Below are 15,499 nucleotides of genomic sequence, written 5' to 3' on the forward strand. Positions count from 1 at the left end.
GAGGGACCCAGCGAGAAAGTACACAGAAAAGAGACTCTGGACTGGGTAGCAAAGTGTCTTTATATTAGAAATAAGGAAGCTGAAATGATGTACTGGAGGTACCCATGATGAAATGGCCAGTGGTGGTAACAGGTAGCTTCGGTATCTTAGATACAAAAGAGGAAAGTAGATAGAGATCAGGAATAAGTACATACTCTTTGCCAAAGAGGCATTCATTCATTCATTTTTCCATTCATTCATTCCAAACCAACTCATCCTACAGAATCACTTCTCTCCAACCCTAGTTTTCCCTCTACAAATAAATGAGCAAATGGATATTATTGTGTCCAAGAAAAGTCTTTTCCGGTGTACTACTATAATTACTTATTGATAGTAGTGGTGACGTCAGTGGTAACTGTGGTGCCGGTACCGGTGCTGCTTGTGGTGACAGTGGTGGGAGTGGTCATAATAATGGTAAAGCTCATGGTGCTGGTGCATGGTGAAGGGTGATGGTGCCTATGGAGTGGTATGCATGTGCGTTTGTGTTTGGAATGATTTTTTTAATCACTCAGTGCTGAACTCCTAACTGCTATTTATGTGACTTATGTGTAACTCCTAGTTTTGGATTTTGTGTAACTCTGTTGATTTCTGTTTTGAGTTTGCAAATCTTTCTCTTCTGATTTTGTAGACTTAGAAGAACCCTCCGTCCTTAGGAACTTGGAGACAGCTGCTCTGGAAACCGTGTGGAAGTTAAGAAGACTGTCGCTGTGGTGGGGACCTGAGAACTTCAATCCCAATGTTGCCCTGACATTTGTATCTAAGATTCAAGAAGATTAAGATTAAAAAGGTATGGATATGCAGTTTAACTTCTTAATTTTTAAGGTAAATATGGTACATTTAAAAGCTTTTATTGCCTTATCCCCAACTGCCATTGCTTTTCTCTGTGTCTTTTGCCTTTTAAGGAATTTCTTTTCTTTCGCTATAAGTTTAATGCGTTGAGATAGACTTGGTACAACAGGAGAAACCGGTTGAAAGCTACACCATTCTAACAAGGATCAGATGGACAGAGGGCAGTATGACAAAGAGAACTGGGCTGGTCTCCAACAGAAAGAAAAGAGAAATTGTTGTAGATGTCTATGCCATAAAAGATGCAGATATAAAGATGAGTAACTAGATTGTTCTGTGTTATACATGCTTTTATTCTTATTTTTTGTTACTATGGAAAGCTATTGATAGAGTTTTCTGCTTTCTTAAGAGCAGCACTGTATTTCTTTTGGATATATGTCTATGCTGGGGAAGACTCTAAGTTTAAGTCAAAGGAATCACATGGCTTTTAAAATGATAAATATCATGCTTAAAGTAATTAAAGAGCAATCAGCAACAGGTGCATGTGCATATGCTTTTATGTAAACATATTTACTATACAAATAACTTGTTGGATGTTTGTGTTTCTACATATGGAGGAGGCCAAGAAAGGATAGACAGAGAAAGAATGACTGGAATGATCATTTATAAGTACTTATGGTAAATCAGATGTTGTGTTCTGACATTTGCAAAAATTTCTCTATATCTCACGGCAACCATGTGGGATAGAGACTTTTGTTCCCAGAATGTTTCCTATGGATGAGGCGTTCAGGGACCAGACTCTATTCTAGCCTTATTAAAATTCCAGTTGATATGTTCATTTGTATAGATCAGTGGAGTCACATTTGTACCTGTGGAAATGGTTTAAGAGGAGCACACAGCATATCTAAGGGACATTGTAAAATGTCTTAGAAAATTCTATTGGAAGCTTAATCACTCTCCTTTGAGTCTCAGAAAAAAAGAGGGTAGAGCTACAAAACAAAATAAGAACCAGCAACAATATCTTATGATGCAGAGGGTTATGGGGGATAGGAGAACAAGCCGGGTTAGATGAGGGGTTGGGCCCCTTCTTGTCGCACCGTGAGACTCCCTTAGGCCATGTATTCAGGAGAGATAATGGAGTTGACCTGGTAAGAATCAAACTTGCTACAACCACTGACATCCTGTCACCTGTGTTTCTCCCTATTGGAATAAGTGTGGTGCTTGCTTTCAGCATGCGAGTGAGTTGTCCTTTGAAAATGAAGCACAGTTTCTTGCTACCCGCTGTTTCCTGATGCTGGCAAAGACATGCGAGGTCTCTGATAGTCACATGACTCATATACCTCTAAAAACCACAATACCTCTGAGAGCCCAGGGAGTGAGGGAAGAAATCATTCCCTTTTCAGAATCTTCTTTGTTTATATATACAATTCTTTTTTCTTTTAGACCAAAGGACAGCTTTAAAACAATTCAACATTAAATACTAATTTGTAACTCACACTCTATTAGCAAGATTACAAGGGCCAACTTGTTAATTTAATGATGGGAAAGGAGATACACATATGTAATGTTTCATTTTGGGGTCCTCACAGGAGCAGAAACATGTTACATAGTAGGCATGTACTATGGTTGCATGTCTCTTTGCTCACACATCCTTGATCTATCAGAAAAGCTAACACACTCTGCTTTGCTTGTCCCAGCTTCCTGGATGAGACTCTTTATGGGGCTGGAAGAGAAAGCTCCTTGAGTATTGATCTTTAATTCACAATGCCTATGTTCCAGGTGCCAGCCACTTAAAAGAGAAATTCAGAAAAGTTTTAGAGACCTTAGCTATAAAAATGTTCTTGGTTTATGCAGCCATAGACTAGTAAATGGAAAATAAGCTCTTTTGTTCACGAGGATATGAGGGGAATTTATGCTGTGTGGTGAATGTTAATTAAGGGGATCTATTCAGTTGAACACACACATATACATACACAGACACACACATACATGAAGACAAAAAATACACCCAAAATGTCTTTAACAGAGTGTTAGTATACAGTGAGATGATGTTGGCGCGATCCATCTACCATGTTCTCTCCTGGACTGGAAGGGTTCTCAAGTGTCTTTTCCCATGAAGAGGGACAGTATAAATTATCAGTTCTAGAAGCAGAAGAGTGAAAGGCCAATCACTTTCTGTGCTTGAACATTAGAAAAGCCATCGAATTCTCTCAAGTCTGTACTGTTTAACGTGAGTTCCACAAGCTTGTAGCACCATCATCTTCTCAGCTTGGAGGCCAGTCTGGACTGCACCGTGAGACCCCGCAACCCGCACCCCTCCCTAAGAGAGTAAAACTGAAACTGCTTGTCCTCTGAGATAGGTGTCACCATTCCTGTCATACACACACACACACACACACACACACACACACACACACACACACACACACGTGCGCGCCCACGACCGCACCTATTAGAAAATTAGACTAACATGTGCCAGCGCTCAGTGATTTTTCACACACTGAGCTCAAGTGTCCAGTCTTATGACCTCCATTCTGGCTTAACCAACCCTCATTCCAGATTAGATGTGCAGGAACAGTTCTCCAGCAGATGCTTCTAGATTGGCCAGTGAGGGAAAGTGGTCAATGAATGAATGAATTATATATTCTATTACTAACTTGGGGGGACATGAAAAGTTTTGGAGGCTCATTGATTGAGAAAGTGTGGGTTTCTGAACAATCTTTTTTGATCATGGACCATTATGCAAACTGTTTCCAGAAACCATGGCAGGGTCAGGGCCACTGTATGGATAGCCTTGGCATGAGGCTGCTGTGCCCCATCTTTCTACATGTAAACAGTAACGATCCTATGTAAAAGAATACCATAACTCCCTGATGTAATTATGGGGTGTCTCTGAACCCCTGTTTGCAGGTATGCAATTCACTCCATTTCAACTGATAGCAGAGCAATATTTTCTAAACATGGTATTCATTTCATTGTAAGAATTTGGAACTTTAAATGAAGTGGACACCTTAGCCAAAGGGGAGAAAAAAAAGTTTAATTAATATGTCGGAAATGATGTTGAGAGAAAATATTGTCATTAAACGTGACTGTCACACTTTATCTGTCCAGAGGGACTGAAGGGAGCCTGGAACTGCTTAGCATGTTTAACGTATCCCAGCAAGGTTAATTGTCTTGGGATGCTGAAGAGCTGAATTCCTTTGTGAACCTCCACAGTGTGTCTCACTGTCATAACTGTTTTTCATGTGACTTCGGCATCCTTCTTTATTTTAGCTGGGCTTTCAAAGTTTTGAGTCCCAGGGTATCATTTAAAAGCCAGAAAAAATTGCAAATGTGTGCAAGCTAACAGAGCGTGATATTGACAAATTAATTAGTCTATTCCCAACCTGCTCCCTTGGTAGAAAGGCTCTGTGTACCTCCAAGAGTATCAAAAGCAAAATGAAAAGCTGCCTTTGGGGATGGGTTTTGTTATTGTTTCTGTCAGTCATCATTCTGTGACCGACTCAGAAGAGTGGTGTGTGTGTGTGTGTGTGTGTGTGTGTGTGTGTGTGTGTGTGTGTGTGACAGTTATTTCCCCAGCATGTAGAAATGGTAGCTCTTAATATTTTGTTCTCCTCTGCAATGCAGCAGAATGGTGTCCATCTTACCAAGTGTTGTGACCACCTTTCACTCATAGTTTCTATGGTTTTCACAGAGTTCTTCATGTAGTGCACCACACACTGAAGTTTCACACACTTTGCTATTATTAAATGTGTTAAATATGGAGGGCAAATCAAACAGAAGAACCAGGACGGGTAACCCACAATGCTGCTTTCTATAGCTGTTTTCTTGGCTCTGTGCCTGAGTGACATATACCAAACACCTATGAGAAACCAGGATCTGGGCTCCAGCTTATCCTAGTGTATCTATATAACACCTACTCTTTCTGTTGTGTCCCATAGTTCCCTCTATAAAATATATTCTTAAGTCAGATAAAACCGAGGAAGCCCTGAAGGCTTATCAAACCCAAAGCCTGCTATCTAGATGTACTTGATGTAGCTGGGAATAATTGTGACTGTGGCCCAGTGCAATTATAACTTAAAATATTATGACGATATTGTGATATTTGTGTGTGTGTATGTTTTTTTGTAACTTGATTGTGCAGTTTTTATGTGTATGCTTTGTAAATGACATTGTGTTGCAATGTCAAAAACACTGGACATGCCTGTTAGACTTCAGCATATACTACAATTTCTTTCAATATCAAGTGAATTGGTAGTTAATGGTGATACAGGAACATACATCATATATATATATATATATATATATATATATGATAACCATATAAAGGCAAATTTACACATGCCATTTGAAATTTCACACAGATGAAGCTAAAGAACTTCTACATGGGGTCTAGAGAGATGACCAGCATAAAGTACTAGAGGACCCGAGTTTTGTTCCTAAGACCCATGTCATACAGCTTACAACAACTTGCTAACTCTGGCTCCAATGTATCTGATGCCCTCTTCTTCCCTCCAGGCATACCTGCATTCATGCACATGTCCGCACATATACACAATTAAAAACAAAAATAAAATCTTAAAGGACTTCCATGTGAACTCTCCAGAAAACTCCACACGGAATGCTAGCAATTATTCTGTACCATGATTTCTTTATCATGTCATCAGAATGTCTGCAGGAGATCATCACTTCGTGTCTACATCTTTGTAGTCTAGAAATAACCTAACTTCACCTTCTTTCCGTTCTCAACCACATCACTTACAAGGCTATCCCTATTTTGCCAATGAGGAAATTGAAGGAAATCAGAGCTTTTCAAAAACCTTCTGCTGCAGTACAAGGTTCTCCGACCTGACCTCTAAATTGGTTCTTTAACAGGCACCAAGCAGGGCACACTCTGTCCCTAGGTGTGTTTAACAGTCACTGGGGCCTGTAGAGTCCCTGCTCTCGTGCTCTCTGATTCGGTGTCTCAATGGGAAAGCACCGATTTTACCTTCACTTTTTCCTTTATTTCCTTTTCTTGTTTTGTTTCACTCCGCTGTTTTCAGAAGAGTCTCCTTTGACAGTTACTGGAGGAGAGATTTGTGGTTTTCCCCTTGAGCGTGTCTCTTGCTGCCTGTCTGTTTACTCCTGCTAAATTTTACTCAAGGCCTTTGAAACTTAACAAAATGTGTGCTGTTGCTGCATTCAGAATCTTGTACAGATTTAGATCTTATTTACAAGTTAAATCTTTCTCTCTTGCCTTCAAACAACCATTTTATGTTCCAGTTGCAATCCCACAAAGCCAAGGGAATACAGGTTGAAAATTTCAACTCTCTGAATTTGCGTCTTATTAATGCTGTTATGTGACACTTAGGTTTGTTTTTTTTTTTTTCTGGGAAGAGGTGAGCAGTCATAAACTCATTTCAGAGGGAGAAATTATGACAGACAAAAATAACCATAAAACCAGAGTCCAACATGGATGAACCAAAGTTACTTTTCAGTTACTTGCAGGAGTCTGGGTGAATAATCATTTATAAGAATATGGAAGACTCAGAGTTTGAGCCCTGAAAGTTCACCTAGTGTTTGTGATGACTCGTTAAATTTGGAGCCCTTGAGGCAACTACAGAAATTGCAGGCAACTGGAAGGGGTCCTTTAGTTTTGTCTCTTCTTTATCCCAGATGGTTCTTTTCCCTGTAGCATCTACCTCAACTACAGCAACAGACTCTAAGTCCTTGTCCTTATGGATCCAGGTCACTAGAGGCCTTCTAGACTCCATGGAGTATTGCCAATTGTCTTACCTTCATACCTAACATCTTTCTTTTGAAGAGGATTCATTATAATTATGCTGACAAATTAGCTCTTCCCCACAAATGAGCACCAGCCAATGTTCTAGCTCCATTGTGTCTATGAAGAAAAAAAAAAAAAACAGAGAACCATAATAGTCATAATAGCCATATGCCTGGAGGAAAACCAGACCTGATAAGAAAGAAGGTTACATTTGATGCATATTTACTGGTCTCAGTGCAGTCACATGTGATTGATGATACCATAAAAAGAAATAATTTCAGTACCTGTCATATACTCATAGAATCATGACCTAGAATGACAGTCATGCATTTATTAATTTGGTAACTCTTCATTCTTTTGTAGTTTTCATAGTCTAAACTTCTCACTATATGTAATACTATTTGACTATTTAAAGATGTTACATTCTTATGCCAGATAAAAAGCACATAAACTATTTTTAAAGATTTATTGTTATTATTTTAAATTATGTGTAAATATGTATTTCTGTATGTAGATATGTGGTACCAGGGGAGGCCAGGAGCACCGGACCCTCTTCAACTAGAGTTAAAGACAGTTGTGATCTATATCAGTGCTGGGAACCAAACTCACATTCTCTGTAAGGATGTCCAGCCAACTTAATGGCTAAGACATCTCCTCAGCCCCATAAAATAACTACTTTATATGATACGAAGCTTTTATAATACACTCCAAAACATAAGATAGTGTTTTAGTGGTTTTTAATTCTAATGCCAGGTTAATCCTCTTCTGGTCTTCACAGGTACCAGGCATGCAAGTGGTATATAGATACACACACACATACACACACACACACACACACACACACACACACACACACACACACACACAAACAACATTGAGACACACAAAATAAAAATAAAAATTTAAAAAGTGACTACTATGATGTATTGAAGAGTAATTAAGAACCTTCTTATCACAGACCTCAATGATACTAAAAAGATAATTATGTCCCTTAAACATTAAGACACAACAGTATGGGATAACATGTTAGAGAACAATAAGATCTATTGTATATTAAACATGGGTTTCTTATTGAAAGGCTTACAAATTAAATATAATTTCCTGGAATACAGGAAAAAGAAAAAAAATTGGTAATAATAAAGTAGCCAAACTAGCAGATGCATGCAGTAGCTTTTCCTCTCACCCTAAGAACCTCTAATTGCCCCAGACAGACTGGGGAGAAGGGTCATCAAAGAAACCTTAGATTAATATTCAAGCTGAGCGTAGACAATGGATTTAATTTATACATCCAGAGCCACATCATATAAGTGAGAAATAGATGTTCCCATTGTACCCTGTTTAATTTCAAAACTCCAAAGAAAAGGCATTGAAAGTCTCTCTCGGGTGGGGAGAAAATGCTTCACACACAAAGAAATGATCTTGTAACTGGTATCAAACTTTTCATCAGCCACGCAGCAGGAAGTGTAGGAAAGCAGTATCTCAAAATTTCTGAGGGAAAAAAAATACTTGGATTCCAGAAGTTGTTTTTAAGTCATACTCCAAATAAGAATAACATGAAGACATGTTGATGCATCAAGATATTTAGCCTTCCCACAGTTCTTTCAGAACACACTCTGTATAGTAAGAAAGTAATTCAACAAACATTTCTTAAAGAAACTGCAAAATCATTCAGCTCATGAAAATCTCCTACCAAAAGTTTGAGAAGATATTTCAGAAAATGTTACAGAACTTGGGCAGAGGTCACACAGCCTCTGTCCCAAATTAGGTCTAGTCATCCATTTTAATAAGCCAATTAAAAGAATCAAATTAAAAAGAGAAAGCCAGAAACATTGAATAAAGGGGCAACGATAATTAATAAATGCCCCCATGTCCATCTTTCAAATTTTGCAGTGAGACTGAAGTATAAACAGGAGGTCCAAGGATTTGCATATCTGAGCAGTACTAGTCAAAGTGTGGTCCTGTCTGCATAAACCCATCATTGTCTGGACTTTGGTCTGACTCAGTAAAGCTCATCTGGCAAGTTGCTAAGACTGGGAAATCTCCCTCTGGGAGACAAGTTCCTTTTCTGCCTGGTGCCTTTTCCTTCTTGCAGCGTGAGATTCTTGGGAGAAATTTCCACTTCCTTAGAGTCCATTGTTTCAATAGTCAGATTGAGAGACTCAAGTGTCTCTTAAGAAGACCTTCATTTCTATCAGGCCAATCAATTACAATTAGACAGGAGGTTCAAGTGGTTAAAATTGGTTCACAAACTCCAAGAATCATATGTTCCAGCCAAAATTAGAATAGATTATGGTCTGTTTGGGTAGTGGGCTGATATACCTTTTGTGTTATCTGTGTTCAATAGACAATTATAAACGGTGCCTGAAGAGCAAAATATGTATAAGGAAATCATGACCCAAATAAAAAGTTAGACAGAATTTACCCTGATTTTGTGGAAAATTGTGTGTGTGTGTGTGTGTGTGTGTGTGTGTGTGTGTATGTCTGGAAAAATATTCATTTGACCACCATGAGTTGAGTTTAACATTAGGACATGGCAAATAATAAATAATTGTCATCCTAGTGTACTACCTGGCTCTCCAATGAACATTTATTGAACATTTATATCATCATAATAAACTCTCCTTCTTACCTTTAGAATCAACCTATAAAGCTCACACAAGGAAGTTAACCAAATGTTATAAACCTTGACACTGAAGGCAAGGGTCCAGCTAGCACGTGACTCTAGATGGGGAGGAGAGAAAAGGCAATGGGAAGTCTAAGGGTCCTCTAAGAAAGGGAAATGTGATCATTTTCCCCTCCGGTGAATGAGGTAAGACAATGAATTAACACATAACATATATTTCTTTAAAAGATACCTGTAATCTCAGAAAAACTAAATAAAGCTTGGAGATGAACCAGATTATGCAAGGAAGCCAAGACCTTAAATTTAATTGTCACAAATGATACATATTCTTTAAAACATAAATTATGGAGTTCAACAGCCAACAGAGAAAAATGACTAAGTTAATTACTAAAGAGAGATATCCACACACTCAATGAAACATTCCTAGTGATTGAATAAGACCATGCAGGAAGGCAGACTGATCTGTTTGTAACTTACTATTTTAGTTTTGGTGAACAAATATATTCTCTTAGGTAAAATATGGGAAAGAAGAACTCTACCCTAATTTCTTGCTGAACTCATTGTTAAAATATGGCTTTGTTAAGTTTAGTGTGCAAAGTACATTCAATAACTTCCTACAAATACATAACAAATATATGTCAAGGTTTTGATGTAATTCATTGTTTAATGAGAACAATAAGAAGGTACATACTTGGATGGTAGAATGCTTAAAAGAATAGACAGTCTATAAAAGATTTTAAAATAAATTTGAATCAGAGATGAAACCAGTTAGTCCTACAGAGTAATAAAACTACACCTTTGTAATTATTTATTCTTCAGGTTCTGCCTTCCAGTTCACAAGTAACTTCTTCGAGTCTGCGCTCCTCTGAATTAGTAAATCCAGAGTGAAAGACTGACTTTCGATTCCATGAATTTATTGAGAAATGTCCAGGCCCAATGTAGGAAAGATGGATGTTATTCTCTTGATTGCCAGTTTGGGACTCACTTTGCCTCTAAAAGAATACAAATGTCTCATGAAGATTTTCTTGATGGTTGATGCTCTTAACATCTGGTTTTCTCTCACTTATGTTTCCATGGTAATCATCAAAAACAGCAATAAGCACATTAAACAAATATTGTTTACAGTCCCTTTCCTGTTTCTGAGCACCACTAGGAAGCAAGTTGTCTGAGCATAAGACTGTCACATCCTTAATCCTCATGATGTTTGTTGAATCAACAGCTTAGCTTTCAGATGTTACTGGCTGCCTTTATAAAGCAGAGACCAAATCAGAGATGAGAAAGGGGGAGGAGAAATATCAGCAAATGAATAGCTGCAAGGGAAAATCTGAAATCTCTTGCAAAAATCTGTTGATGTGGCAATTTGCAAGTTGTCTGATAAATAGCTAGGAGAAACTCTACCTTCTTTGAATGCAGCTACAGTCAGAGGAAATAGAATTCATGGGGAAGGACTGCTGGGTTGAATGACTGAAGCTGCTGCCTTAGATCTTTCATAAGCCTTTTATCTTAATGCCAAACCCGCTTTTGAATAAAATAAAAGGGAAGGTTTCCAGGAGAAGGTGTCCTTCTACTTCTTCTAAATGTGCGGTGGAGAAGAGAAGGAAATAGTGACACTTAGGTTGATTAAAGTCCATGATCCTCTATCTTTGTCTTCTGTTACTAGATAGACCCTATGTAAAATACCTGGAAACCAAGAACCATTTCAGCTCACCTAGCTTTCAAGTAAGTTTGGAGATTCTATCTATGCTAGTGAGTTTTAAAATGTCTGTCCAAGCTAGGTATGGTAGTGTACACCTTTAATCCTAGCATGTGGGAAGCAGAGGGCAGCTTGGTCTACACAGGGAGTTCCAGGGCAGCCAGGGATATATATTGTAAGTCGGAACACCTCTCAAACAGCAACAAAATGTCTGTCTATTAAGGGTTAATGCTCTTGTACACTGTGAAGATTTGTCACTTGAATTGGTTTAATAAAATGCTGATTGGTCAATAGTTAGGCAGGAAGTATAGGAGGGGCAATCAGACTAGGAGAATTCTAGGAAGAAGAAAGACGGAGATACAGTCATTTTCCAGAAGCAGAGGAAGCAAGTTGAGAATGCCTCACTGAGAAAAGGTACCAAGTCACATGACTACACATAGATAAGAATTGTCTGAACAATAGGCCAGACAGTTATAATTAATATAAGCCTCTTTGTGTTTATTTGGAACTGAATGGCTGTGGGACCGGGTAGAACAGAAACTTCAACTAAAAGAAGATGAATGTCGACTCCCTGAAATCCATAATTGGTTTTTTTTTTTTTTTTTTTTTTTTATTTTTTTTTTTTTTTTAGAGAGAATCTGTCATTTAGAAAGAAGCTCCCATCCAACCTAGCCAACTCAAAGATCTTCATCCAAAGCTGCTTATAATGGAAGTGTGGATAGAGTTCATTTATAGTCTTTCATAGTAGACTTAGATAAACAATCTGAGTCACTCTGGCTTATCACCAGCCCTTGGTGAAACATTCATTCTTTCCATACATAATGTAGAAGAGCTTCATAAATATTCATTCACTGACATTGAATCGACACTTCCTGTTTTAAGGAACTGCAAAATTATAAGGACATAAGATTTCATGGTGTAACTCTAGGACTTCTCTGTGGTGATCTTGGACCAGTATTTTCTTTAAGACATCAAAACCTGGCCTAAAGGGGAGAGAGTGCTATGCAACGAGCTTGCTGATCTTATAATGAACTTCTTTTGCTTTCTGAAAGGTAGGATATTAATTATTTACTAGTTTTCCTGAAAGACTCATTTTGGATATTTGGTTTTTTATTTTGTTTATTTTGGTGTGTGTGTGTGTTAAAAACAAAGAGCAGGCTCAAAAGTCATATTTGTAGTCCATTTCATTTAAGACTAAAGGAATGGTTTTCAACCTGTGGGTTTTCACCTTTGGCAAACCTCTGTCTCCAAAAATATTTAGATTAGGATTCATGATTCATGACAGTAGTAAAATTATAGTTACGAAGTAGCAACACAAATAAACTTGTGGTTGGGGGTCTCCATATCATGAAGAATTGTAATAGCAACATTAGGAAGGTCGAGAGCACTAGCCTAGACGTTGACAAATTCTGAACTTCAAGGGATCTTACCAAAACTTTGAGGAAAATCAAATGGCATCATAGAAGAATTAGTGTGGCTCACACTTACATTTATCTAGAATAGGACTTCTGCTTTCTCCACTGCAAGAAATTTTTGAGATTCTACACAACCCAAATCCTCTATATTTATTTCTGTCTTAACTACATTTTTTTTTTTTGGTCTGCTAAAGAAGAGTCTAGACCCGCTTAAATCCTTCTTCCTTCAGTCTCTAAGAAAGGCCTCCAGTCTTCCATATCCTTTCTGTTTGGACATTAATATTCATGAACAGAACAAGTGAAGAAGAATGGGGAAAATTTGCAGTTCGTGGGCCAAGATCAAAGGAAATGCTTGTCTTGACTTCATTGGTAAAAACAAAACTACTCATTTGTCAATGGCAACTGTATGGAATTGAGATTATTAATGTATTCCCTTTATCATGCTGAGTAATTGTGAGTTGAAACAAAGCGAAACTTGAGATTATTTGAAATCATCTTTTAACATGATCTTTAATCAAACCACTTTATTATACTGACCTTCAGTAGTTCTTTATCAATGGGGAATGTGTGTGAGGAAGGAAGGGCTAAATTCCTGAAATTTTCAAGGGTTGTTCACTGAGGATACTGTGGGCTAAAAGGAAATGCTAAAGAGAAAACATGAAATTCCCATGACGGATTCCTTCACAGGACTCACAATCCTATACATTAACCACTTAAGTCTGGTAAATGGCCACTGGCCACATGTGAATACTGGACATTTGGAAGCGATGTGCCCAGTCCAAATTAAGATGAAACATAAGTTTACAGTTAATTTAAGAGCTTTAGAATGGCAGAACTAACCTAAAGCATTGCCACTAATTTTGAGTTTTATTTACATATCATTCATGTACTATATGATTCACTTATAATATTTTAAAATATTGATTATGTATCAAAATGGTGATGTTTTGAGATCTTATGTCAACATACTTTGAAATTTTACCTGTTAGTTTTAGTTTTAATGTGAATGCTAGAATATCAATAATATGTAGCTGTAATACATTATATTTCTATTGGATAGGACTCATTTGGAGAACGGCTTATGATTTTACAATTTGTTAAAAAGCAGATCTATTCAGTTTGCAGATATCCTTGGCCAAGTTGGAGAATCACTGGGTCAGCTTCTGCTCCTCCTTCCTTCACCAAAACTCCATCACAGGCCACCTTCCCCGCTTCCTAAATGAATTGCTTAGTGAATGATCTTGATGGGTTTTTATTACAGAAATGAGAAGGGAAATGCAATAATGCCCATTTTCCCAATGATATTAAATGTAATTTGGCAGAAAACCCAATGCAACCTGTATTCATGCCATTTCACTTTTCCAAGGTAACGTGCTCAGAGGTCATGTTCAAATATTTCAAACTACAGCTGGCTATCCTGCTTGGAAATTCTTTTCTATTATCTTTATGAAATAGAATGGCTCAAAACTATCACAAAGTCATGTATAAATAACGGCTTCAGGACACTGTTGTAAAGTGACTAAAATATTAATTTCTGACAAAAGAGAAAGTTCTCTTCCTTTGGTTGAGGGTATGTGAGCATCCAGGTTGTGATGGGTTTTTTTAATGTGGACCTTGGTTTTATACTGTTTTTTGAAAACTGCATTTACATTCCTCTTCTACTATCTCTATGGGGGAAAGTAATTAGAAATCGAGTCGTCAAGAGAATAAATAAACATTACAGGCATTCTTTAATGAAGGGAACTCTCCTAAAATCCCTCTCTTAAAGGATTGAATGTTTTATTTCCTTATGCTTCCTGCAGCTTCTGTACTGTGCAGGCTGTGAGCAGACTGCTCAGTGACCTTGAACTTGCTTTGCTTTACTGAAAATTTTCATCAAAAATATATCAAAACATACAAAGCACTTGCATATTCTTTCATTAATTTTACTGTCCTTGAGTAACTTTAGAGCCATTTATTCAGGAACAGAGGCTATTAGATCTGGGAGATTCCAAAAAACTGATCCTCCATGCCAGCTGCTCACAGAGACCAACAGGGTTTTCTCCATATCTGTCTCTTCAGGCCAGTTTTATAAAATCAACTTGTGCAATATGGTCAAAATTGTGCAACAGCAGCTGTCCTCCTCCTACATGACCGAGAACCATGCCTGACAGATGTGTGCACTGCTGCTTTTCATAAATGCAGAGAAACAGTGATTAATCAAGAATAAATGAATTGTGATTAGGTATACATAACGTATGTGTTTTAGTCAAGCAATGATAATATTAATAATATATCCTGCATTTTGATTTTATGACAAACACTAGGCCTTCTGTTATATGTGTCTTAAGAACTCAAGGAGGCAAGACTGTTCGCTATTTTCACAATCAGAAACTGATGACTTTTATATAGCTTGGCTGAGTTTAAAATTTGTGCCTAATTATCCAACCTTGCTGCCTGCCTCCCAGTAGTTAACTGATAATAGTATGTTCCCAGCAAATCATAGTTTCTTATTAGGATATATCTTCTTTTTTAAAATATGGTCTAAAATCACTGTTTTGAAACTTGATGCCCATTATCCCATGTTTCCAGAATGTGAACTGGGCAAAGCACTAGGAGTTTTATCTTTTAGTGTGACTGGATCTAGTGTTTGGAAACAACCAAATCCTACTTTTAGCTCACAGCCTGATGAGTTACAGCAAAGCTACGGTGCAGACATTCATTCTTTTTTTTTTTTTTTTGGATTAGTTTCTTTTGGTTTTGTGACAGTCTTGCTGAGTATGTAGCTCAGACTGGCCACAAGCTTGAACTCCTCCTGCTTTAAACACTACTAGTAATGGCAATATTAGTTGCATCCCACCATACCTGGTGAACATAAGCATTTTTGGTAGAACCCTTGGTTTTCCCAGTAGCCAGTAGTACCTTATTCTTATGTAGAAATGTTTACCTTCACCTTTGGAGACAAATACACAAAGTAGAAATCATTACTCATTCCATAGGGCATGCTTATTGCCAAGGATTCTGAATGCTTGAAATGTTTTTGCCTAAAACATGTCTAAAGATTTACTACATGTAAGAATATGTATGCTTACATGAATAAAAGTTTCAGGATTGTTTTATTCTAGGGCAAGATGAATGAGACACATCAAGAGTGCTCAAAAGCAGCTTGGGCAGAAGATGTTTAAACCCCAACCACT

At 37.6% G+C, this 15,499-nt stretch overlaps 1 protein-coding gene across 1 annotated transcript in view; it reads left to right on the forward strand.

Annotated features, from left to right (window-relative positions):
- Positions 1-768: 768 nt before the first annotated feature.
- The window catches only part of Sgcd (sarcoglycan delta), a 542,538-nt gene continuing 527,807 nt past the window's right edge, over positions 769-15,499 (forward strand). Inside the window, exon 1 of the mRNA XM_026780496.1 lies at positions 769-826. The gene's annotated coding sequence lies outside the window, so the exon portion shown is untranslated. The remainder of the gene's footprint in view (positions 827-15,499) is intronic.

Source organism: Microtus ochrogaster, chromosome 7 (assembly GCF_000317375.1).
Source record: "Microtus ochrogaster isolate Prairie Vole_2 chromosome 7, MicOch1.0, whole genome shotgun sequence".
Classification (NCBI taxonomy): Eukaryota; Metazoa; Chordata; class Mammalia; order Rodentia; family Cricetidae; genus Microtus; species Microtus ochrogaster.